This window comes from Carcharhinus amblyrhynchos, unplaced genomic scaffold (genome assembly GCF_965287045.1).
Source record: "Carcharhinus amblyrhynchos unplaced genomic scaffold, sCarAmb.v2.hapA scaffold_38, whole genome shotgun sequence".
NCBI classification, from domain to species: domain Eukaryota; kingdom Metazoa; phylum Chordata; class Chondrichthyes; order Carcharhiniformes; family Carcharhinidae; genus Carcharhinus; species Carcharhinus amblyrhynchos.
Window position 1 is genome coordinate 2712442 of NW_027649779.1, and position 23223 is coordinate 2735664.

The 23223-nt window shown below is 41.5% G+C and overlaps 6 non-coding genes across 6 annotated transcripts; 3 read left to right on the forward strand and 3 right to left on the reverse strand.

The window, feature by feature from the left end:
- Positions 1-11603: 11603 nt before the first annotated feature.
- On the reverse strand, positions 11604-11676 carry trnav-aac (transfer RNA valine (anticodon AAC)). Its single transcript has one exon. It is a non-coding gene; the product is annotated as a tRNA-Val (tRNA).
- Positions 11677-14346: 2670 nt separating this feature from the next.
- Positions 14347-14418, reverse strand: trnaq-cug (transfer RNA glutamine (anticodon CUG)). The gene has a single exon. It is a non-coding gene; the product is annotated as a tRNA-Gln (tRNA).
- Positions 14419-15475: 1057 nt separating this feature from the next.
- trnag-ccc (transfer RNA glycine (anticodon CCC)) lies at positions 15476-15546 on the forward strand. The gene has a single exon. It is a non-coding gene; the product is annotated as a tRNA-Gly (tRNA).
- Positions 15547-15976: 430 nt separating this feature from the next.
- On the forward strand, positions 15977-16050 carry trnan-guu (transfer RNA asparagine (anticodon GUU)). The gene has a single exon. It is a non-coding gene; the product is annotated as a tRNA-Asn (tRNA).
- A 3310-nt stretch (positions 16051-19360) lies between these two features.
- trnak-cuu (transfer RNA lysine (anticodon CUU)) lies at positions 19361-19433 on the reverse strand. The gene has a single exon. It is a non-coding gene; the product is annotated as a tRNA-Lys (tRNA).
- A 1044-nt stretch (positions 19434-20477) lies between these two features.
- trnat-ugu (transfer RNA threonine (anticodon UGU)) lies at positions 20478-20550 on the forward strand. The gene has a single exon. It is a non-coding gene; the product is annotated as a tRNA-Thr (tRNA).
- The last annotated feature ends 2673 nt before the right edge of the window (positions 20551-23223 follow it).

Consider the following 23223-nt stretch of genomic DNA (forward strand, 5'->3'; position numbering starts at 1 on the left):
CTGTGTCAGTGTTATTCTTGCACTTAACTATGCCTCTGTTCGAGTATTGTCTGTGCTACTGCACGGTTCTGCGAGAAGAGATAACATGTTGGGATATAAACATTGTTATCAGGCAGGATCCAGAAAAGGACAGTATTAAATCAACAGTATTTGGTTGGTGCAGTCTTGCAGGGCCGACGGGCCTTTTCCTGCGCTATAATTTTCTCTTTTTTTGATCTTTGTTGACAGTACATGCTACAGAAAGCTTGGTATCCATTTTTAATGCAGACAACAAAAGTAGATTTCAGATATCGCTTCTTCTTTTCTAGTAGTCAAAACCTCATAGAGTTTGCACTTGCAGAAGGATGCAGAGAATTCTGATCTTCCAACCACTTTCATCATTACTGACATTGACCAGTGTAGTAAAAAGTGAGACCATGTCCAAAGCAATATAAAAGTGGACACGGACAATTGCAGAAATAAGACTGCATCTATTTTAATGCACACAGAGACAGATCGACATTAATATAAAGAGACAACGTCTAACTTAATATAAACAGAAACATGGTGATGTATAAAATAAACAGGGACAACGTCTAATTTAGTATAAACAGATGAAACATTCAGTTCAATATGCGTAGACAGGCAATATAAAATTCTACTTGCAATGTAAAAAGAGTTAGAGTCTAGTGAAATATAAACAAAGACATGGCCTCATAATATAAGTTGACACAGGGTAAATTGACCCTGTTATAATGAGACAGATTCAATCCCCATGAAATTTGTAGAGAAGGCCGACTGTCCCATCGTAAATTTACAGAACAGGAATTACATGGGATTTGCTGCAGAATGCAAAGTTCTGTCTGTATTGCCAAATTAAACACTCCCAATGCAGGAATAGCATGAGTCAGTACAAAGTGAATCTCGCACTACACTATTCAAATCAAACATTCCCAGAACAGTATTGTGTATAGAAACAGAGAGAACCCTCCTCTGCAAAGTCTGCTCAAACAAAATGAAGGCAGAAAGAGAATGGACTCTGTTCTACGTAAAATCTCTCCTGCACTCTTGCTTTAGAGATTCGGGAGGCAGGTGCTCGGTACAGGGGAAAGATCACCTACACAGTTCGATAAAACACACCCAGGTCAGGTACAATAGAGATTAGATAGGGATTAAATCGGGATATTGACAATGTCATATCAAATATTCAAAGGGCAGCTACAGTGAGTTTAGATGTACAGTAAAGATTCCTCCACACTGTCCAGTCAAGTCCTCCAAGGACAGGGGCAACACCGGCTAAATCTAGGGAGAGATCCCTTGGTGTTGCCTCATCGAATCCTTATCACCGGCTACAGCTGAGGATAGGTGTAGGAGAAAATATAGCCAGCATTTCAAGAAAATAAAATGTTCAAGAAATCTTTTCGAGTAAATCTCACTCACGGATTCCAATTCAATAAATGACATTCTTTTAGAAGCCTGTAACTGTGGCTGAGAGAATACATTGGACAGACATCGACTTTATGCTGTGGAGTGAAGACGATGAACCATCGTGGAGAGACAAGACACAGAACCAGACAGGGGAAGGGCAGAGAAAGAGATGAAACACAGGGAATTTCCATGAACACATTTGCCATTTTATTTTGGTATCAGAGTGATTATTTCCTATTCTGAACATAGATATCATCATGATGTTTTTCCTCACATAACTGTTGAATAAATAATGTTGAAAAACAATCATTACTGGAATCCGTTGATTGATTTGCATGGTTGTCTCTATTTCTGTGCCGTGTTGGTGGGGAAAAATTTGTTGTGTTTTAGTCAGTCAACAATCTAATTTGGAGTTTCTATTTTTGTATTTATTTACATAAATACCTCACTGTTTACAATGAAATGCTCATGGCAGCAAAACCAGATAAACCGTCACTTGTTGATCAGTTTCAACTCAAATTATTGTAAGAATATTAACAGTTGGTTCAAAATGAATAGAAAATTTTTGAACTTTCACAGCACCAGTTGTATTTAATTTAAAGAAAATGATACATTTCACTTCAGAATTAGTTCTGAAAGTTCTGATGTCACAATTAATAAAGCATCTGTGAACAGGCTGATATTCCACTGAATGTTAATTTGATTGAGGATTTAATCTGTTTAAACTACACAAGTTCAATTCTTTAAAAAAATCTGATGTCTCAATATTCCTGTCACAAATAGTGATCACACTCACACGACAGAAGAATAGAAAAAAATTCCAATATGGTTCTCACTAAGAGATAGAATTATTTTTGCTGCCTCACAGGCGACAGGGAAATGGGTTCGATTCCAACCCTGGGTGAATCTGAATGGTTTTCACATTCTATCCATATCCATGTGAGTTCCCTCCGAGTGCTCCGGTTTCCTTCCACAGTCCCAGGATGTGCAGGTTAGGTGGATTGGCTGTGGTAAGTTGCCCCTTAGCTTCCAAAGATGTGCAACGTAGAATCACGGAATCTCCACAGTGCAGAAGGAGACCATTCTGTTCATCAAGTCTGCACCAGCTATCCATCAGAGCATCCTTCACAAGGTGGATTGTCTATGTTAAATTTCCTGTTAGTGTTCAACGATGGTTAGGTTCGGGGGATTAGCCTGTGAATATGTATCGTTGTCGGGATAGGGTGAAGGCTGGGCCCAGGTAGGATGCTCTGCTGGAGAGCGTTGCAGACTTTTTTGGCAGAATGGCCTCCATTTGAACTGTAGGGATTCTATGAGTTCATGCTGCTTTAATCAGGCAGAAGAATGAACATATCCGCAATAATCTCAGAACTTCCAAAAAATTACAACTTTCATTTTGGTGGAACTTGCATTTATAGAACATTTTACCCGACCTCATGCCGTCCCAACGTTCTTACAGCTCACTTTGCTGAATTTAGTCACTGTTATAATGTTCGAAGTACAGTCAGTAATGGACGCTTAACTTGCTCTAACAAACCGAGATATGATAAAAGACCATAACTTTGCGATTTTATTTGAAAAATGAAGATTTGTGTCGGATATTGGGCATAACAGCCATGCTCTTTGTGGTTATATCAAGAGATATTGCATCCTGACATCGACCTTAAATGTGAATCTGCTTCTCTGTCTGCTGATGCCATTTGAACTGCTGAGTAGCGTTTTTTTGCATAGATTTCTGTAATCTGCAGCACTTTGCGCTGTTTCCATTGATCTTCTGGATGTGAGCATCACCGACAAAGCCAACATTAATTATCCCTGCTGAAAAGGCGGTTGTGAACCACCTTGGTGAAACTTGCCCTCGAGATGATTTTATTGTTTGAATCTCCATAAAAGCTTTGATACAACTGGGTGGCTTGCTCGGAAATTTCAGTGGTGGTGAAGGGTCATTTTCCTCACAGTGGAACTGGAGTCTATCTGGGACAGACGGAGTAAAGATAGGAATCTTCGTGTCTCGTGTTATTTCCAAAGAACGGTGTTGTTTGAAGTATAAAAGTAAATTACTGTGTATTTCTGGAATTGAAACCAAAAGAAAAAAACTGCTGGGAAATCTCAGCAGGCCTGGTAATATCTGTAAGGAGAGAAAAGAGCTGACGTTTCCAGTCCAGATGACCTTTTGACAAAGCGTTGATGAAGGGTCATTGGACTCGAAAAGTCAGCTCTTCTCTCTCCTGACAAACGCTGCCAGACTTGCTGAGATTTTCCAGCGTTTTCTCTTGAGTTTTTTTACGTGTCTTTGGACGGAGTGAATTGATTCTGAATCCCTGGGACAAAGGAATTGTAGGTCGATCCAAGACTGTTGTACGGAAGAAGATCCTATAAATATTGTCCAGGGACCTGTGGGACCCAGGCCAAGCTTTTCTTGAAAGCTTGGGATGAAACTTGTAGCGTTCTCTTGTTCAAAATAGATTGAAGAACATAATAAATGTATGTCACGTTGCACTGTAAATGGACACTAAAGGGTAACTGAGCATGGCCATTCCAACCACCCTGTACATCTTTGGACTGTAGAGGGAAAGCGGTAAACCTGGAGGAAACCCACGCACACACGGGGTGATTTTTCAAACACCATACAGTTACACAAGGCCGAAATGGAACCTGTGTCCGTAACAGTGTGAGGTTCCAGTGCTAACCACTGTGTAAATAATTCTTACTAACTTTGAAAATGATATGAGTAACATATTCAGTATTTACTTGCACATGCTATGTCTCAGTCAATACCTAAATTTAATGAATTGCCCGGGGCGCCCTTGAATGTCATGTACAGCTGGCCATTCCGCTGCCAGTGCAATGCATCTTTCAAATGACTCACTGAACTTCTCTCCTATCTTTCTCTGCCTCAGACTGCACCTAAATCAGATAAATTTTATTCTCTCCCTCAGTCTCCATTAACTCACTTACACGGGTATCCAGGAAACGGATCTGGCTACTCGTTAAAAAAAAGTTTATTTTTTTGGTTACGACATCTTTTGACTAAAAAAATGAAGCACAAAAGTCTCATCAGTGGAAAATTCAGTGTCGGAAACAAAGCAGTTCATTCGCTTAAACCCCTCTCCTCGATTTCTCTCACACAGCACCGAACACACTTAAACTTCCTACTTTAAAACACCTCGGCGGGAAAGAAATGTTGCTTTAATTTTTCCTCTTTTCTCTCAGTGATAATCTTCAGTCCATTTTCCCTTCAACTAATCTATTTAAACCCCCTAATATGATAATTTTCTTGATTCCTTAAAATGGGAATGGAAGTGAATGTAATGCTGAGACCGGCAGCAATCTGTGTGACTGTTCTTGATGCTTTCAGAGTGAGTTCACCCTCACAGGCAGGAAGAATGTTCACGGTGATAACATCAAACTGGCCCCGGTTGTTTCATTCTCAGGTAACACAACTTCCTGTTTCTCTGCTGCCGGTTCCAAACCGCACATCTCACTTCTGAGCAGAAAATAAATCCAGAGACCACAATCGGGTGAGAACATCTGTCAGTGCGGCTTATATCCACCCACAGAGTCAAGGCAGAGTCACACAGGTCACATTGCGGTGACATTTACAAATGAGCCTGATGTGATCTGTTCAGAGTTTCCATTCCCGGACATTATCGGAATGGTCAGTGGATCAGTCACTGAACTCCCCCGGATTCCGTGAAGGGAGGGAATGATAGCTGTTATCTTTCCTTGTTTGATCATTTTCTGTCCATCTGTTATTCATTTTTGTTCCCCAGCTTTTATCTGGCAGCACCCTGTTCTTCTTTTTGAATATAAAAGTAGGGAGGTCTTGCTGCAGTTGTATAGGGCATTGGTGAGGCCGCAGCTGGAGTACTGTGTGCAGTTTTGGGCGCCGCACCTGCGCAAGGATATTTTGGCCTTGAAGGGAGTGCAGAGGAGGTTTACTAGGCTGATACCGGAGTTGAGGGGGTTGAGCTATGAGGAGAGGCTGAATAAACTAGGCTTGTACTCGTTAGAGTTTAGAAGAATGAGGGGAGATCTCATTGAGACGTATAAGATGATGAATGGGATGGATAGGATAGAGGTGGAGAGACTCTTCCCGCTCAAAAAAGACAGTAGGACTAGGGGGCACAGCCTCAAGATAAAGTGGGGGCGGTTTAGAACGGAGTTGAGGAGGAACTTCTTCACTCAAAGGGTGGTGAATATCTGGAATTCTCTGCCCGTTGAAGTGGTGGAGGCTGCCTCGCTAAATATTTTTAAGAAGCGGGTTGATGGGTTTTTGATAAGAGAGGGGATTAAGGGTTATGGGGAGAGGGCGGGAAAGTGGAACTGAGCCACGACAGATCAGCCATGATCTTATTGAATGGCGGGGCAGGCTCGAAGGGCCAGATGGCCTACTCCTGCTCCTATTTCTTATGTTCTTATGTTCTTAAATCTCCCGTTGTCTCTCTCTATTCCCTTGGCAATCATTTGAACACTTTAATTCGAGTTCAAAATCTTGAAGTTGTGAGTGGGGTAATTAAAGAAAGAATATCTCTACTCGAAGGACAGTCGGTAACCAATGGGCAGAGATTTATTTTATTGAACAGGACGAGAGAATTTTAATTGTTCGTCTTGACACAACAGTTGTTATGAACTGGAATAAAGAACTTGAAAGACTGCTGGAATCGGATTTCATAGTAACTTTGGAAAACTAATTCGATATATCCTTCATAGAGTTAAAATTTGAAGGATTTTCGAGAATAGGTCCATTTTAATGGCCCTTAGATATCATTGTCCTCGCATCGATTCTGTATCTCCGCCCCGTCCTTCATTGAGCCTGAATAAAATGCAATATTCACACAGCTTTCATCTTGTGGTACTCTTATCTTTTGACAGCACTTGTGTGTGTGTGTGTGTTTGTGTGTGTGTGTGTGTTTGTGTGTGTGTGTGTGTGTGTGCGTGCGTGTAGGCGGAGTGTTGTGGGGGGCGGTGAGGTGGACTATTCCGAAATTCAATTATTCAATTCTACATACAAGCCGTGACTTTGAACAAATTAGCATTGGGTCGAACTTGTTTAAGAAAAGCACAACAATCCTTAGCATTTATTGTACTGTTCTTTTTGCCTTCGATGACGTTTTCACATTTAGTTTTTTTTCAGTCTTCACGCGTCCTAATTTTGTCTGTAACTGTAGGACTATTCGTAAGAATGAGAGGGACCAGATTATTCACAATTATTCACCATTATTGCCTCAGATAACAGGGAAATATGGAGTCTCCCATGACTGACTGCACCCCGCCCCCCCCCCCCCCCACCTTGGGAATAACAGCTCTTAGTCAGGTGGAGTCAGTCACTCCTGTGGTTGCCATAGGGTTTCCAATCCGTGTTTGCCACACAAATCCCTGCGTCACTCCTCATGACAACGACACCCGGGCTCAGGCCCAAGAAATAATTGCTTTTTTATATCAGGTCCCAGTCTGGCTCCGGGCCCAGCTGTCTCTGTTAGTGCTACACTGAAGCTAGTCATTCCAATTATAATGTTCTAATTCCCTATGATTATTTTTTGGAAAGCGTTACCCAATCAGTTGTGAATTAGAACCTGAATCTGATTTCCTTCATTGGACACCTGTCGATTATTATTGGACAAATTACTTCTTTCCAGAATTATCAAACGCACAAGAAATGTTTATTTAAATATGATATCATGCTCTGTCTCTCTTACTCTAGAGATCCCATACATTGATTTGCATGACTCTCTTGGTCAGTTTATGTCATCATTGTGCGAGAATATCTGTCTATATTAGATTCGATTATGTCTCTGTTGTTACTCCAGAATTTTTAATCATTTATAGGATGTGGGGAGCACTGACACCTGTTCCCCTTCTCTAACTGCCCCTGACAAAGTTGTGATGAGCTGCTATCTTGAATCGCTGCAGTCCATGTTCACCCGGCAACATCACTGTTTATATCACATAAGGTCTGGCCACCCTTATGATACACCTGATCCTGATTCATCGTATTACCGAGATTGTGTAACCCATACACAGTAGAAAATATTTGGCATATAGTTACCATGGAATTGATGAAGATAACGGTTAAATAAAAATATTGAACCTTCTCAGGAGAGCAGCAGATGTTTCAATCCTTAGCATTAATAGGAATAAGAAGTCTGAGAATTAGAGGTATAATTATGTCCTGTCGGCTATATATCCAGGGTCATTTTCACCATCATTTTCACAAATCAGCACGCAATTGAGTCCTATATCAGGAACTTCAGTGAGGCATTGAGAAGATCAATTTGCATAATCTCCTCGTCATTCAAGATGCGATTTATTCATTTTCCAACAGATCCCTAAAGACAGATAAGTCAACGCCGGGAACAAAATAGTGAGGCTGAAATCATTTTGTATGCAAGAGCACACAACCGAATGGATGTCAATAAATACTTACAACTTAAATGACCTTCAGTTGAAACAGATGAACTGTTTGGTGTTTTCATGCATTCATGGAAGGCAGTGATGGGCTGAAGGTTATCACTGGGAAAACTGAAGGGGAATTGCTAAAAGAGATCATTTCTCCAAAGGGGGTTATTAGAAAATACAACATATAAAATACACAAGCACACAAATGTCTATGATATTTCTTAGAATTCCTACAGTTCAGGAGAAAGGCCATCTGACCCACCGAGTCTGCATCCCACCCAGGTCCTCCCCGCTGTCCTATCCCCGTTAGCCCCACACATTTACCATGCCTAATCCACACACTCTAAGGGAAAATTACGGGCAATTTTGCGTGGCCAATCCAACTAATGCTATCTGTTGTAATATAAACGAGGGACGGGTTTTGTGCAGTAATACAGAGATAGAGCCGAATGCACCAGGTATCGATACAGCAACTGTACTAATAAGAATACAGACTGGGCCCACTTCAGTCATTACTGAGAGTGTGTATACAGTATATTACTAACCAGTGTGGTGTTTTCTCATCTAAATAGAGACATGACATATTTAGTTTTGACAAACACAAGGTCTATTCTAATATAAGCAGGGTCAATGTGCGCTGTAATTTAAACTGAGACTGGTTCCAGCGTATCAGCGCTAACAGAAAATAGGGACAAGATCTAGTGTGATATAAACAGAGATGTAACCCAGTGGAATAAAAAGTGAGGCAATGCAGAATAAAGCAATAATTGAGAAAGGATAATGTGTAAAATGAGCAGATGTGTCGTTTGGCACACTGATAAAGGAGAGAGCAGCTGGCGCAATAGAACTGTCTCCCAGTATAATTTTGTCTAATTCTGGTCATTGTATAATATAAACTGAGACAAAGCCGATGCAGTAATTTCAAACCAAACCTTTAGATTGATATAAACTTTGACAGGGGCAATTGCAGAAATAAATAAATCATGAAACAGAATAATAATTAGAGACAGAATATTATTTGGTATAAACAGGGAGGTGGACTAGTGCAGCAGTGATTGAGATATTGTCAATGTTTCTTTATATGTGGCAGGTTTCGGCAATGTAATTACTGAGACGGAGCCTCGTGTAATGCAAACAGTAACATATCCTGGTACATTATCAGGAGAGAGAGGATCCAGTGGAGTAACAACGGAGGTATGGAGTTTCATGCCATCAGACGAGGATTAATTCCGTGCTGTCATAACTGCCAGAGTGAACGGTGTAATGTCAAATGAGGCTTGGTGCAGTGTAGCAACAACTGGGATTTTGTTGAGTACAAAATCAGCTGAGAATTATTATCATATAATCAGAAAAATGATTTCGTGTCAGAGAAACTGGGTCACGTTTCGGATGAACAAAGACTGAGTCTATTACAGAAATAACTGAGACGATCATCTGTGTCGTGTCGTGCCAAAAAGCACAGTTTCACTGCCATCTCCTGGACTATCTTTGCTATTGCAGGCGTTGTGAAATGCTGATTTCAGTTGCTGTTTCTTATTCTTTGATGGGCTGTATACCCAGCTGGTAAGGCCAGCATATATTGGCAATCGCTAATACACTGAATTTACTGGTTTTCTAGACCATCAAAGAAGGCACGTAATCGCCAAGCACGTGTGCGCCTGGAGTCACCTCTGGGCCAAACTGGGGAATGATGGAAGGTTTCCTTTTCTGCAGGGCATTAGATAATCTGATATATTTCTTGTCATGGCCGCAATTGCGGAAATGACCTTTAAATTCAAAAATACAATTGCATTTTAAAACCTTTTGTACTTGGATTTGAATATATATGTTGAGAAATTTGCCTACTTCGGAATTACTCTCGCAGAAATGTTACCACTATCTCCCTTTCAACATTGCTAAAGTACTTACAGCAGAGAAGAAGGCATTTTGAAGCTTCCACGTATGTTTTGGCCCTCTAAAGGGGCAATTCATCCAATAACACTCTGTACCCGACAGTCCAGCATTTTGTTCATTTTCAGACAATTATCCAATCCCATTTTGAAACCATTAATTGGCTCTGCCTGCACCTCACTCTCAAACAGCACATTCCAGCTGGGGATCACTCACTGTCTGACAATGTTTTCCGTGATGGCTCCATGTTTCTTCCGCCAGTTTACTTCAACCCGCGCCCTCTGTGTCAAGATCCTTCTGCATCTGAACAAGACTGTGGTGCAGCACCGTATCACATGGCTTTTGAACTTCCATTAAGAGAAAAACCCTCACAATCTCTGTCACACAGCATAAAACTCAAACAAGTTATTTAAACTGGATTTGACCTGAACAAATACACTCGGGCTGAATTGGTCAAGAAACATATAAGTGGGATGACTCCTGCAGTGATGAATAGAGTGAAGATATAAATGTTAAATGTGCTGACGGCACAAAGGTAGATTGGAAATTTTGGCATTAGCGAGGGCATTGGACATATCTCGAATATTGTGCACACTACTTGCTTCCTTTTCTTAAGAAAGATGTTAATGCGTTAGAAAAAGTTCAGAGGAGTTTCATTGAACTATTGCCAGATATGAGCGGGTTATCTTATGAGGAAAAGATGATGACGTCAGGTTTGTGCCCACGAGAATTCAGAAGAGTAAGAGGCAAATTGGTTGAAACCTTCAAAATTCTAAGAGGTGCTAACAGTGTGGATGTTGAGAGGAAGTTTCCTCTTGTCCAGTGTTGTACCTGTATTGGATGTGTCTCTGAGTGCAGATATCTCGGGCTTTGGCTCTGCTTCTGTCTGCAATGCTGTACTGTCCACGGGAGGGCGCTCTCGATCACTTACCGAACATCATGGCCTCCTTTTGGACAAAGTGACAATTTGCCAATTTGAAAATGGGCGGAGAACAAAATTCCCATCGAATTACATTGCACCTTCCCGGTTCTTTGATTCAACCTTTAACTTCAATACACTTAGTTGACACAAAATACCCTCATTCTGGGCTGAATATCTTTGAAATAGACAACATTGAATTGCAAGCATGACTAACCAACAAAAGAAAGCGAATCACTGGGAAATACACATCCCATGGTACTTATTTTGAAATTGACCACAGTCAGCTTTCAAACAAAAGCAAATCCCTTTCAAGGGATATTGATCATCACTGAATTGAAAACATAACTGGCCAACAGAACGAATCAAATCTCCGGGTAATACAGATTGCAATTTTCAGATTGGCTGTCGTCAGTTTTTACACAAAGTCAACTACATTTATATGGAAGGGAATCAAGAACTCTCTGTTGTTCACACTCGAGCTTTTTTCACTATGGGTGTGAAACATTCAGGCGCATAAAATCCGGCCCTTTTCAGGAAAGCCCAGTAGATCCGAACTGAGCATCGATTCCCTCATCTGTCTGAGTGGTTTTTCCCGTTTCTTAGTGATGAAAAGCCATTAAAAAGATTATTCTGTGAAATGTCCGCCATTTCCACAAGTTCACTTACAGTATCACTTGTATCTGTCTTTTTGAGCACACAGTACTATCAGATATTTCAGATGGTCATTAACCATATGAGTCTGCACCTAGAAACCCATTAAATTCTGTTGGAGCCTGAACAGGATGGGAAAAAGTGCTCGGTGTCAAAATCGAACTTTCCTGTCAGTGCGTCAAAAAGGAGTTTATTATTTTCCAGCAGACATTTGAGAGTGATATCAGAGCAATGAAAACATGCCTTTAATATCGAGGTTCGGATAATGTTGAACAACAAACTGAAATCAAGGAATGCTCCATAGCAGACATCAGAAAGCTAAAATTTGACTGACTGTTTCTGGCCGGTTTCGAACCGGGGACCTTTCGCGTGTTAGACGAATGTGATAACCACTACACTACAGAAACAACTTGAAATACACTACAGCAAATCTGCCTGTCTGCAATGTTCAACTGCGCTGTGTTGCTGCAGGTTCCGATGGTTAGACTGAGAGCCCATGTCACTGAATTCAGGAAGATAACCGTTAGTTTCAATCTGATTGTACAACTTATCCCCAACATCAACATTTAAAAGTGTCAGTCTCGAAAGTATCTAAGGGAGCAATGATTTCTGCTCATTTATTAATGCGTCATTTCCATCTTCCTTCGAATAATCTCAATCCATTATACTCAGTAATAAAAGCAAATTACTCGGATACTGGAATCGGAAACGAAAAGGGAAAATTCTGGCAAGTCTCACAAGGAGTGGCAGCAACTATAAGGAGTGAAAGGGGCTGACATTTCGAGTCCAGATGACACCTTGTCAACGCTCATTGCACAATTATACTCTGTATATGTTTGAATATTTAATTTCAGTGCACTCTGGGGGAATTCCCTTCCTGCACATGCGCCCACGCAGTTACCTTTTAATCTTTTAATATGTTGAATTTGATGACTATTATTCACATCCTCACCCGTCAGACTTTCGGTTCCTTCTCCATTCGGGAAAATCATTTCTTTTTTCTATTGCGTCTGTTTTTCAATCACACCCGCGCGGTGCGCTCTGGGAAAATACTACAGCACATGCGCGGTTCCGCCACCTGCCTCTTTATAAAAATATGTATTTTATTTAATTTGAATTCCGCTCTAGGCGGGATTTCCGGGTGGGAATTTCTCTCACTTTCTACATTTCTGAACCGCCGCTTTGTCCTCGACGGGGGGGAGGGGCTGATGGTGACGTCACGGCAATATGGCGGCTGGCCCCGCCTCTCTACATGACCCGGATGTTCCGCCAACGAGCACCGGGCGGGCAGGAGTGGGCAAGAGGTTTCAGTGGGAGGAGCAGCGTCCGGTCGAGTTACAGCGACCTCTGGTGGTCAGGAAGGGAAATAGCAGCAGCACAGTCTCTGCCCAAAGGCTTCCCCAGTTCAGCTGCTCAGAGACACTGGGAACCTCTTCAACTGGAAACTTCAGCTTCTCACATTCACCCCCTTGTGTTCAGTTATTGTTTAATAGACAATCTCTGTAGTGAAATCAGAAACAACTTGTTCACATTAAAAGGGATGGGAATCTGGACCATTCTGCTCAAAAGTCTCTGCTCGCCTTGAAATTTCAATTGAAATGTTCAAGGTGAGAATTTATAGATTCAAGTCATGTTGCATGTGGAACGCTCATGATGCTACAATAACATCAATATGGACATCTCACAGGATTGTGTGACTGGAGAAGATGTTAGAAGTGGAGTGGTTAAATATAGAGCTACAGGGTCTGAAGCTCAGTTTTGGGTAAAGAAAAATGGCAGTAAAAAGAACAGAGAAAATTACAGCACAGGGACATGCCCTTCGGCCCTTCAAACCTTCACTGACCATGCTGTCCGACTTAACTAAAACCCCCTATACTTCCGGGACCATATCCCTCTATTCCCATTCTATTTATGTATTTGTTAAGTGACTTAAAAGTCACAACTGCATCCGCTTCTACTATCTCTCCCCGGCCGCGAGTTCCAGGAACCCACTACTCTCTGTGCAAAAAATCTGCCATGTCCATCTCCTTTAAACCTTGCCCCTCGCACCTTAAAGCATGCCTTCATCGGCCGGAGCATTTTGTTGCTGAACATTATCTGAATCTCGATGTTACACCCATAGTATCTTCGCTGTGGCCTCGGCCTCAAATGCTTAGTGTCAAATAAGAAATGATAAATTGTTTGATGCATTGCCAGGAAAGAAACTTTCCTATTTTGACACCTGCACATATCAGCAAGTCATCCAAACTACAAGACATTTTAATAGGTTTAGGTGCAGACTAACATAGTTAATCAACATCTGAAACATGCTAGGGTGAGGGAAGTCTGTATGATTCCAGTTTGGTGCTGAATATTGTCAGAACCTCGATGTTACAGTCATATTATCTTTGCACTGACCTCAGCTTCAAAAGCTTTCTCCAAAATCAGAAATGCTGAATTTTATGAAAAAAAATGATAAAATTGTGTAAATTCTCTGAGACATGTTGAATTTTGCCTAAAATGTATTTGAGGTTAGCATTTATTTAATATCCTAATCTTATTAAATGATTCTTTTTTTCCCGAAAAAATGTCTTAAAATAGTCGGTTGCTGTTCATTACCAATCTCCTAACATTACCTTCTCCAGAGAAGCTGAAAATATGCTTGTCAGCATTTGCCTGAAAAAGTATGAACCTATTAAATACCTTTTTCATCGAAAGTAATAAAGAATTTGTGAACATCTTTTACAGAGTTGCACTGAACCAACCGGGAGTCGACCCTAGAGTCTCCTGATCCACAGTCAGACGCGTTACCCATTGCGCTACGGGCCGACATCGAAAGGGTGGGATAATTGTTACATATTAGCTCGACATTTCGAAAGTTTCAGGCAGAAACATTGTCAAAAAGTTTGTGTTTACTTGTGAGGGAAAGGTCCATTATTGAGATGTCTTCATTCATTTCCTATCAACCCGAATCGCCGTTGAATTGAGTAACAGCACTTGAACGGGCTGTCAAATTCTCGTCTCGATTCGGATTTGGTGATAAATTTAAACGAAATGCCCTTCGGCCAATCCGTCATCTGTATTTGCAAATTAAAACATAACTCCGCCGAGATTTGAACTCAGATCGCTGGATTCAGAGTCCAGGGTGCTCACCATTACACCACAGAACCCAACACGTGGGCAGTACCTGAGAATCGTAGAACAATACTTGTGCCAATTTGAACAGCAGGGAGAAATATCAGTCCCGTTGCACAATTCATATTTATATTTCCCTTGCTGGTTCCTCCTGTAAAAATGAGTAGGCTACCGTCCACTGCATTAAATTTCACTGTAATTGACCACATTCAAACACCAATGTTTGCATCGAACTGACATAAACCTTACTGCAGTAAATCGACTGAACAACATCAGCTTTTCACAGCTCTGCTTTCATCACACTGGAAGTCAATGGAAAAAATATAAACAATTTCATATCTTAACAGACAGGAAGGAGTGTGTGAGTGCGGACAATTGGCGCTGTGCACATTCCTGTAATCAGTATCTGGGAGAATCAGGTAGATGGGATCCTGGGGGTCTCGTGGTTAGGATCCAGCGCTTTCAGATGTCGCAGACTGGCCTCGATATATGAAGATTGAATGCATTTTTTAACGTAAAAGTAAAAAGCTTTTGGGTTTTCCTTTATCCGACTTGCGAAGGACTTCTCATGCCTCCTCCTATCACTCCTAAGCCCTTTTTTTAACTCATTCCGAGCTAACTTGTAACCCTATATAGGTGTTATCAAGTGTTGACAGTGGAAGTTTGGCCTGGTGTCACACTGGGTACCAGCTTTGAAGAAATGTTGCAACTTAAAGCTTTTGCAGAATGGCATGATGCGTATTCTATTGACATGAGTTTAGTGTAAGAGACAGTGTGCAAATAATTTGAACAAGTTTTAAGCGTGTTTAGACTGATGTGGTGAAAGCAGCAGCAAATTTGGGAGAATGAGGCGGTGTGAGAGGGGGATTGTTGCAGAGTGCTTGTGTTTTGGAGGAAGGGTGAAAGTTTGAGATGCGGTTGTGAATGAAAGGAAGGTGTTGAACAGCATGAGAGGCTTGTGCGATGTTGCGTGTGAGATTTGAGTGAGAGCATTTGTGGGCATTTGGGGAATGAAAGGACAAAGTAAGGAAATTACAATGCTGCTGAGTGTGAAGGAAGAGAGAGCAGTTGGGCATAGTACTAGCAAGAGCAGCATTGGTTGTTCAGTGGTAGAATTCTCGCTTCCCACGCGGGAGGCCCGGGTCCGATTCCCGGCCAATGCAAAGCTTCTTCTTTCTCCGTTCACTCTGTATATTGAATCGAATCTCCGGCCAATATTGGGGGAAAACAAGGGAAATATTAAGTCTTGGAAGTAAATCCTGAGGGAAATAGATCACTATTTTCGGAAGGAGGTGCAGTTGTGAATGGTGTTATTGATGATTGAGTGGAAAGTATTGGATCGTTGGGCGACTGGCGGTTAGTTCCCTTCCCTCCCGTTGAATTCCTGCCTGTGATAAGAGACATGGATTAATTTTACCTGTCCGTTCATCGGAGAAAAACACTACAGCAGTGCCGCAGGATCAACGGAACTAAAGAGACTTGTATAGAATTGTAAACAGTGCGGTCATGCTGCAGTTCTGGAACAGGTTTTCAGAAATAGAATTGTGGTCACTGACACACTAGTTTAGAATATATTCAATCACTGCTGTCTCAGTCTCTGTGGCGCAATTGGTCAGCGCGTTCGGCTGTTAACCAGAAGGTTGGTGGTTCAAGACCACCCAGGGACGGTTTTTTGCTATGTTTCTCACTATCAGCATTCACGGGTAAACAATTGCCTGCTTCAACTCATTGAAAAGTTTGGAACTACGAGAGAAAATTTGGTAGTGTACTAGCTGAGGCATTGTATATACCTCTGATTCTGTGTGTGCCCTTGCATCTTTCGAGTTACGAGGATCTCTATATGTCTGCTCCTGAATCTTGGTGTATCTGAATCTAGTGTGCCCCTACATCTATATGTGTCCCTGAATCTGTGTATGCCCCCCTGTTTCTCTGTAGGCTCCAATACCTGTGTGTGTGTGTGTGTGTGTGTGGGTGGGTGGGTGGGTGTGGGTGTGTGTGTGTGTGTGTGCCTCCCTGTAAATGTCTGATTCGTTGTGCCTTTTTTAAGACTAAACCGTGAAAATGTCTGACAAACGAATTGCAGAGGGCAGCAATGTTTACCCACTAAGATTCTGAATTTGATTACCGTCTGAAAACTGCTTCGAATGTACAATTTGAAGTTTCAAATAATCCCAACTTCAATCTCCAGACATTATCTCCCAATGGGAAATGAAGAACACGATTTATCTGCGGTGTCTGGTTATAAAAAGGGCGAATACGCCAGCCGAAAGCCTTCTATAAACTCCAATCTCGGACAATATCGTTCAATATTCATATTTCAGTAACCGGTTCGCAGACTCACAAGCACCAGCGCCTGCAGGTACAGTGGTCCGCCAGCAGATGGTGGTGTTGTATCACTTTAATCACGCGGTTAGTGCAGCAGGTTTGAGGAATAATTATTTCCCTGTTTCCATGGAAAGGCAACAATTAGTTATGCAATGGCGTTAATATCTCTGTGAGTAACATTCATAGGGAAACCTGGCCAAGGATAGCGAATTTAATACTTGCCTTCCGGCTAGTGAACATGCCGATTACAAGCTAATTATCGTGTAACCTTGCATTTTAGTGATTTAAAGATTTGTCTATTCTCTCATCCAGACATTATCAAATAATATTTCATTATAATTGGACACATATCTACTTTTCGCTGGATTTTCTATTCCTTGGCGCTCATTTTTTTTCCTTCGTCCGTTTAGAAATCCAGCCGAACCCTGCCTCTATATTGCGTTCTGTGTATATTTAAAATGTAGTTGCTTGTTATAATGTTTAATTCAGCACAATTCGAGCTCTAACTCACTCTGATCTATAACGCACACTGTAAATTGCATGAGAGTCTCAAAATGACTAACTGTGCACTGATTTGAGTTATTAGCTCATTATACCAATCTCACTGTCGAATGCTGACACGGGATTTTATTAAGTGTAATCGCAGACAATCCAATTTTCTGTTCCGAGCTTTAATCTGAATCTGAATGTAATTCAGTGGGAGTTTGGGGCTTGTATTTCATGGACATTATCATCTCAGTATCCATCAGAATTTCCCATGCCCTCCGCACCGCTCCACCCCCTCACTCCACCCCCCCAGCGCCTCCCTCCCCCCCTCCACCTCCATCCTCCACCTCCACCCTGCACAAACTCCACACCCCCACCCCCGGCCGCTTCCCAACACCATTTATTAATCTCGATTCCACGTCTTCAGTTCACCATCATTAGTTTTAATAGTGACATTTATCAATGAGTTGGAGCGATGGAGGGTGAGAGGGCGGGGCTAAATACGTGGGGGTTCAGTGAGGTTTCAGAACTGGTGGAGTCACCAAACCCCACCCACTTTGACACAGTGCTACTCCATTCTGGAACGGGATTGATGATAAACTGTCAGCTAAACAGAACATTATACTCACCGTGTAATCAGTTTCTGGAGGTGAATGTATTTGAAAGCAAAGGAAGGGAATATCATTTACTGCAGGTTATAGAATGACTGTGTCACTATATCTGTAGTGACAGTGACCTGGGATGAAGCAATGGAGACAGTAATGATGATCAATGAGATATAAATCTCAGATATCACAGCAGAACTGTGAAAAGCTCATGTTGTTCAGCAGATTTCCCACAAGAAGCTATAGAAGAGTCAGAGGCTACGAATGATCTTTGAATGTGGTGAGCTACAGTGAAATGTAGTGGAGTAGAATGTATTATTATTCATTTTGACAGGAGGAAGCAGCAAGGGGAATGTAAATATAAATTACTGGGATTGGGCCAATGGGTTTATTTTGTTTCTCCAGGTAGTTCAAACTGACACAATGATCTCTCCTGTTTTCCCTCAGGAAGGAATTTCAGACCCTGCGACATCTTGTGCTGGTCGGCAGCAATGAAGTCTACATTCCCTAACCGGGAATTGAACGCGGGCCGCGGTGGTGAGAGCGCCGAATCCTAACCACTAAACCACCAGGTAAAGTGCGAGTAGAGCCTTAATCTGGCCGATACATTGCAATGTTTTTCAAATTGTCAAGAAAGGTTTGTCGAGGAAAAAGAAACTCATGTTTTGATAGAACAGGAATGACTCCTTCAGCCAACAGCAAATTACTGCAGATGCTGGAACTTAAAAAAAAACTTAAAATGCTGGAAAATCTCACCAGGCATGACGGCATCTCTGGAGAGAGAATGTAAGGCAATGTAATTGAGTCTAAACTGCCCTCTGAAATGGCCCAACAACACAGTTAGTTCAGTGGGAAATAGGGATGGACAACAAATACTGACAATGAAATCTATATTGTGTTAGCAGCATTTTATGAAATAATTAATAATTTTCATTTTGTTTCATTTCATGTCAGACAGGGTGACATATTCGGGGCACTTATTATTTAAAACCTGAGCCCTTTAACTATTGAGACAGTTATGGTTCAGTCACAGAAAAGTGATCCACTGTGATCCAAAGGAAGGAATTGTAGTTGCTGGAAATCCCACCTCAAAACGGAAAATGTTGGAAGATTCATCAGTTTCAACAGCTTCTGTGGAGGGAAAGAGAGGGAATGATACAGGTTGCTGATCTTTGACCCTAACTGGAAGAAATTGATGCTTTAATGGTTTACAAACAAGTACAGCGTCAAGGAAAATAGAGAGAGAGAGGAGGAAAGAACAAATAGTCTTTAGATAGGATGGAAGGCTGGAGTGATTGAATTACAATGGAGATGATTGTTGTTTCCACTGACACAATCTCGCAGATCTGGGTTTAAAACTCATAATAAATGAGAACAAAATCTCTCGCTGAGTTCAGCGCTAAACTCACCGCCTTCCAGTGATCTGGAGGCAGTTTTCATTCACAGCTGTGAGATGAACAAGGTAGAAAGGAGAGAAGGACTCAGTTTGAGCCGTGACACTTCTGGGGGAACAGAGATCTGGAATTCACCCAGGAATGAGGCAAAGTCTAAAATGTGTTAACGCCCAACGTGGGGCTCGAACCCACGACCCTGAGATTAAGAGTCTCATGCTCTACCGACTGAGCTAGCCGGGCACATATCCTACAGTCCTTTCCTTAACCTGAAATGCATGGAGAAAATATGGCTTTTCCATTTGGTGTCTCAGTTTGTTCAGATTTCAGTTTACAATGAATCATAAGAACATAAGAAATAGGAGCAGGAGTAGGCCATCTAGCCCCTTGAGCCTGCCCCGCAATTCAATAAGATCATGGCTGATCTGAAGTGGATCAGTTCCACTTTCCCGCTTTCTCCCCATAACCCTTAATCCCCTTGCCTACCAAAAACCTATCTACCCGTGACTTAAATATATTTAGCGAGGTAGCCTCCACCACTTCAACGGGCAGAGAATTCCAGAGATTCACCACCCTTTGAGTGAAGAAGTTCCTCCTCAACTCCGTTCTAAACTGCACCCCCCCCCCTTATTTTGAGGCTATGCCCTCTAGTCCTGCTGTCCTTTCTGAGACAGAATCCCCAAAGTTTCTATCCATCCCTCTCAATCATCAATTACATCATTCACATCTTTCTATTCTGAGCTTCACCTTTCCCAAACATTCCAAACTCCTCTTACATCATTCACCTTCTTTTTTTCGTTCGTAATAATTTAGCCAGGGGAGGGGCCGGGGGAAAAACCTTCTCAAGATTTTCATGTCACACTGTTTCCCAGTTTCAGATGTTTCAATAAGATCATCTCTGATTATTCTAAACTCCAGAGCGAACAGACTCATCCCACTGAATCTCTCCTCTCAGGAGAAACACAGAAATCAATCGCCCCACAGCGTCTGTGAAGGGAACAACATCTAAATCTTCCGGCTGGATGAACTGGCATCGGAGCTGGAGAAGACAGAGATGTAACACTAACGATAAACTCTGAAGAACATACATGTCAGATACACAACATACATGTCAGATACACACACAGCACACATGTCAAATCATGTCACTTTCAAGTTGCGTCTTTTAATTTCCTGCTCTCCACCTCAGGCATTTCCTCTTTCATCAAAAATCCCCCACCTCAAACCCCATCCTGCTCCTCAATCCACTGATAATGTTACAAGTACCGCAATAAGATGGTATCCTTTGGCTCCGTAGCTCAGTGGTTAGAGCACTGGTCTTGTAAACCAGGAGTCGCGAGTTCAATTCTCGCTGGAGCCTCCTCACAACTTCAGCTAATATAAACTGTAGGGAAAAGCAGTGGACTTGTATCATAACTGAAATGAGGCAGTAATACTCCAGATTTTAAGAAAGTTCACCGTTCGAAAAAGTGAGAGGAGGACAAACGGAAGAGAGGGCTTGGATCTCTCTTAACGCCCCAACTGCGATGGACCTTCAGAAGGTTATAGGTTTCAGAGGAGATCACCAAGGTACGAGGGCCAGCGCATCCTTTGAAATAATTCTCATGGAAATATGAACAACGTTGAGTTAGGTCCATTATGTGAGATTAAAAGTGATAATCTGTGACAGGTGAATGACAGAGTTCAGGAAATTTCAGCCACTCCCACTCAAAATTGGATTTGCGTTTCATAACGCCACCTAATGTACAAATACACGTGTTAAATATACATCTACAATCTCAAGTCACGACCTCCCATGGGAAAGAGAAATAGAGTTCCTGCACAGTGACTGCTGATAAAGCGGCAAACTGACCAGCCGAGCTCCTGTTGGAAACTTCAATCCCAGACAATTTTGTCCAATATCCACACTTGAGCAAATGGTTCCCAAGTGCAGGCATCGAGCGACTGAATGCTGACACATGAGACCAGCGCTGTGAGTCGCCAGCAGATGGTGAAACTGTATCACTATAATCATGTTTGCAGTGAAAAAGGTTTTCAGAGTTTTTTTTTAAGGGTAGGAAAAAGTGAATAAAAAGTCGTTTACATATTTTCCAGTAACTTACGGCGTGGAATGGTTATGAATAGAATACTTACTTTGTTATTCCTGCTAATAAAGATGTCTGTTTTCGGCTAATCATTCCATTACATTCTATTTTATTATTTTAAATACTTGTTCAGAATTCATTAAAAAAAACATAACTGAAGATAAATCTATTTTTGTCCGAATTTTTCAACAATTATTTACTTTTCAGACCCTTCACAAACAAAGACCAACCTTGCTTATATTCTGTTCTATGGGGAAGATTTGCAACCACCTTTGCCAAATAATCCATTCATCCATGAATCTCTCCTCCAATCTGTTCAATTCACCATTGCTAAATCCGGTAATGAATACTGTGCAAAGGGCGCGGGACTGTTTGGGCTGAGGGTCGAGCTAAGCGGGAGGGTGGAGGGTGTGGTGAGGTGGGGTGGAATTGTGAAGAGAGTTCACGGGGGTTGAGTTTTGAGATTCATTTCATTGAGGGAGTTGTGTTGCAGCTGAAGTGAAATGCAAACATTCGCTCAAGTTAACAGAATAGTACAAAACTGGAGGTCAACATGATGTCCAGGCTGGTTCATTAGTATTAGCTGATTTGAATCCGGATTTTTTCTGGACTCAATTAATTTTTTTATTTGTTTTTACAATTTCAATACACGTTTTAATCAGAAATGGTGACACAAAATATGTCTACACTGTGTATGTTTCACTGAGATATTGTTTTGTGCAGAACACGAGGTAAACACACTGTTCTAACGAAAAATCTGTTTATTCTGTAAGTAATTTTACAATTGCAGTAAATGGAGATCTGATCACATTCTTCAGATCCTCTCTGAATTGTGCCTGGGTCACTGCGTAAATGTATGTATTGGTGCAGCAACTCAGAAGTTGGAGCATAAATCCTAATTCCCGCACAAATGCAGGAATATAGAAATGAATTAAGTTTACATAATATAATCGTTGACAAAAGGAGTGGATAAGAAAGACTGACCACAGTAGGATAAAATTTAATGATAGAGCAAATAGTAAGATAATGGATTTTCTTCTCTTCACTGTCTCTGGGTCCTTTGAAGTGTCCATACACTTGTGGCTCTGAAGTCTCCTGCGGAATTTGGTCGACCCTAGAATGTGTTTAATGGTGAAAACATTCAGCAACAGAATCAACAAAAAAGGAATGAACGGTGTTAAAATATAATGCAGATTTTCAACTGCTCCCCATGCTGCAGAATAGAGGGCATCAAAGTCTACATAACAAAAATGGGGAATATTCTGAAACACATACCTATCACCATACATGAAATACCAGAAAATGTTCTTTACACTGAATAGCACACTCACAGTTCCGAGAACCACTGTTGCAGTTTTCTCAGTGCAGTATTTTATTTTCAGCTTCTGACAAGTAATAGCCACAAATCGATCAAAGGTGAAAGAGACAGTGAACCAGACAGAGCAATCAGTGACTGCATAAAGCAGCACAGCATGGATATTACATATTTTAATGTGGTAAATGATTAAAAATTCAAACTTAATCGGAATTTGCCTCAATATGAGATCGATGATAACGACCAGTAGATCCGCTGCTGACATGGAAATGAGGTAACGTATCACACTTTTGGAAAGACCACACTTCCCTCGTGACAGGATAAGAATCGTCAATACATTCACTGTAAGGAAGAGAAACACAATTTACTCGTACTTTAGACTGAGCACAAGAGAAACAATCTCTCAGGATCCTTGGTAACAGCTGAAACATTTTTATTAAATCCACCCCAGAATAGAATGAGTCCACCTATTCTGCTCGAGACCAAGTTCACAGCAGAAAAGCCCCGCAATGATGTAGCAAGAGGCCACATTCACCAGTTAATAAAGTCTCCAATTTGCTGCCTTCTTCAGATTTGTATATGGGGGTCACAATGGTGCCAGTAGGTTTGGAGGAAATATTTCTGGTCTGGATGA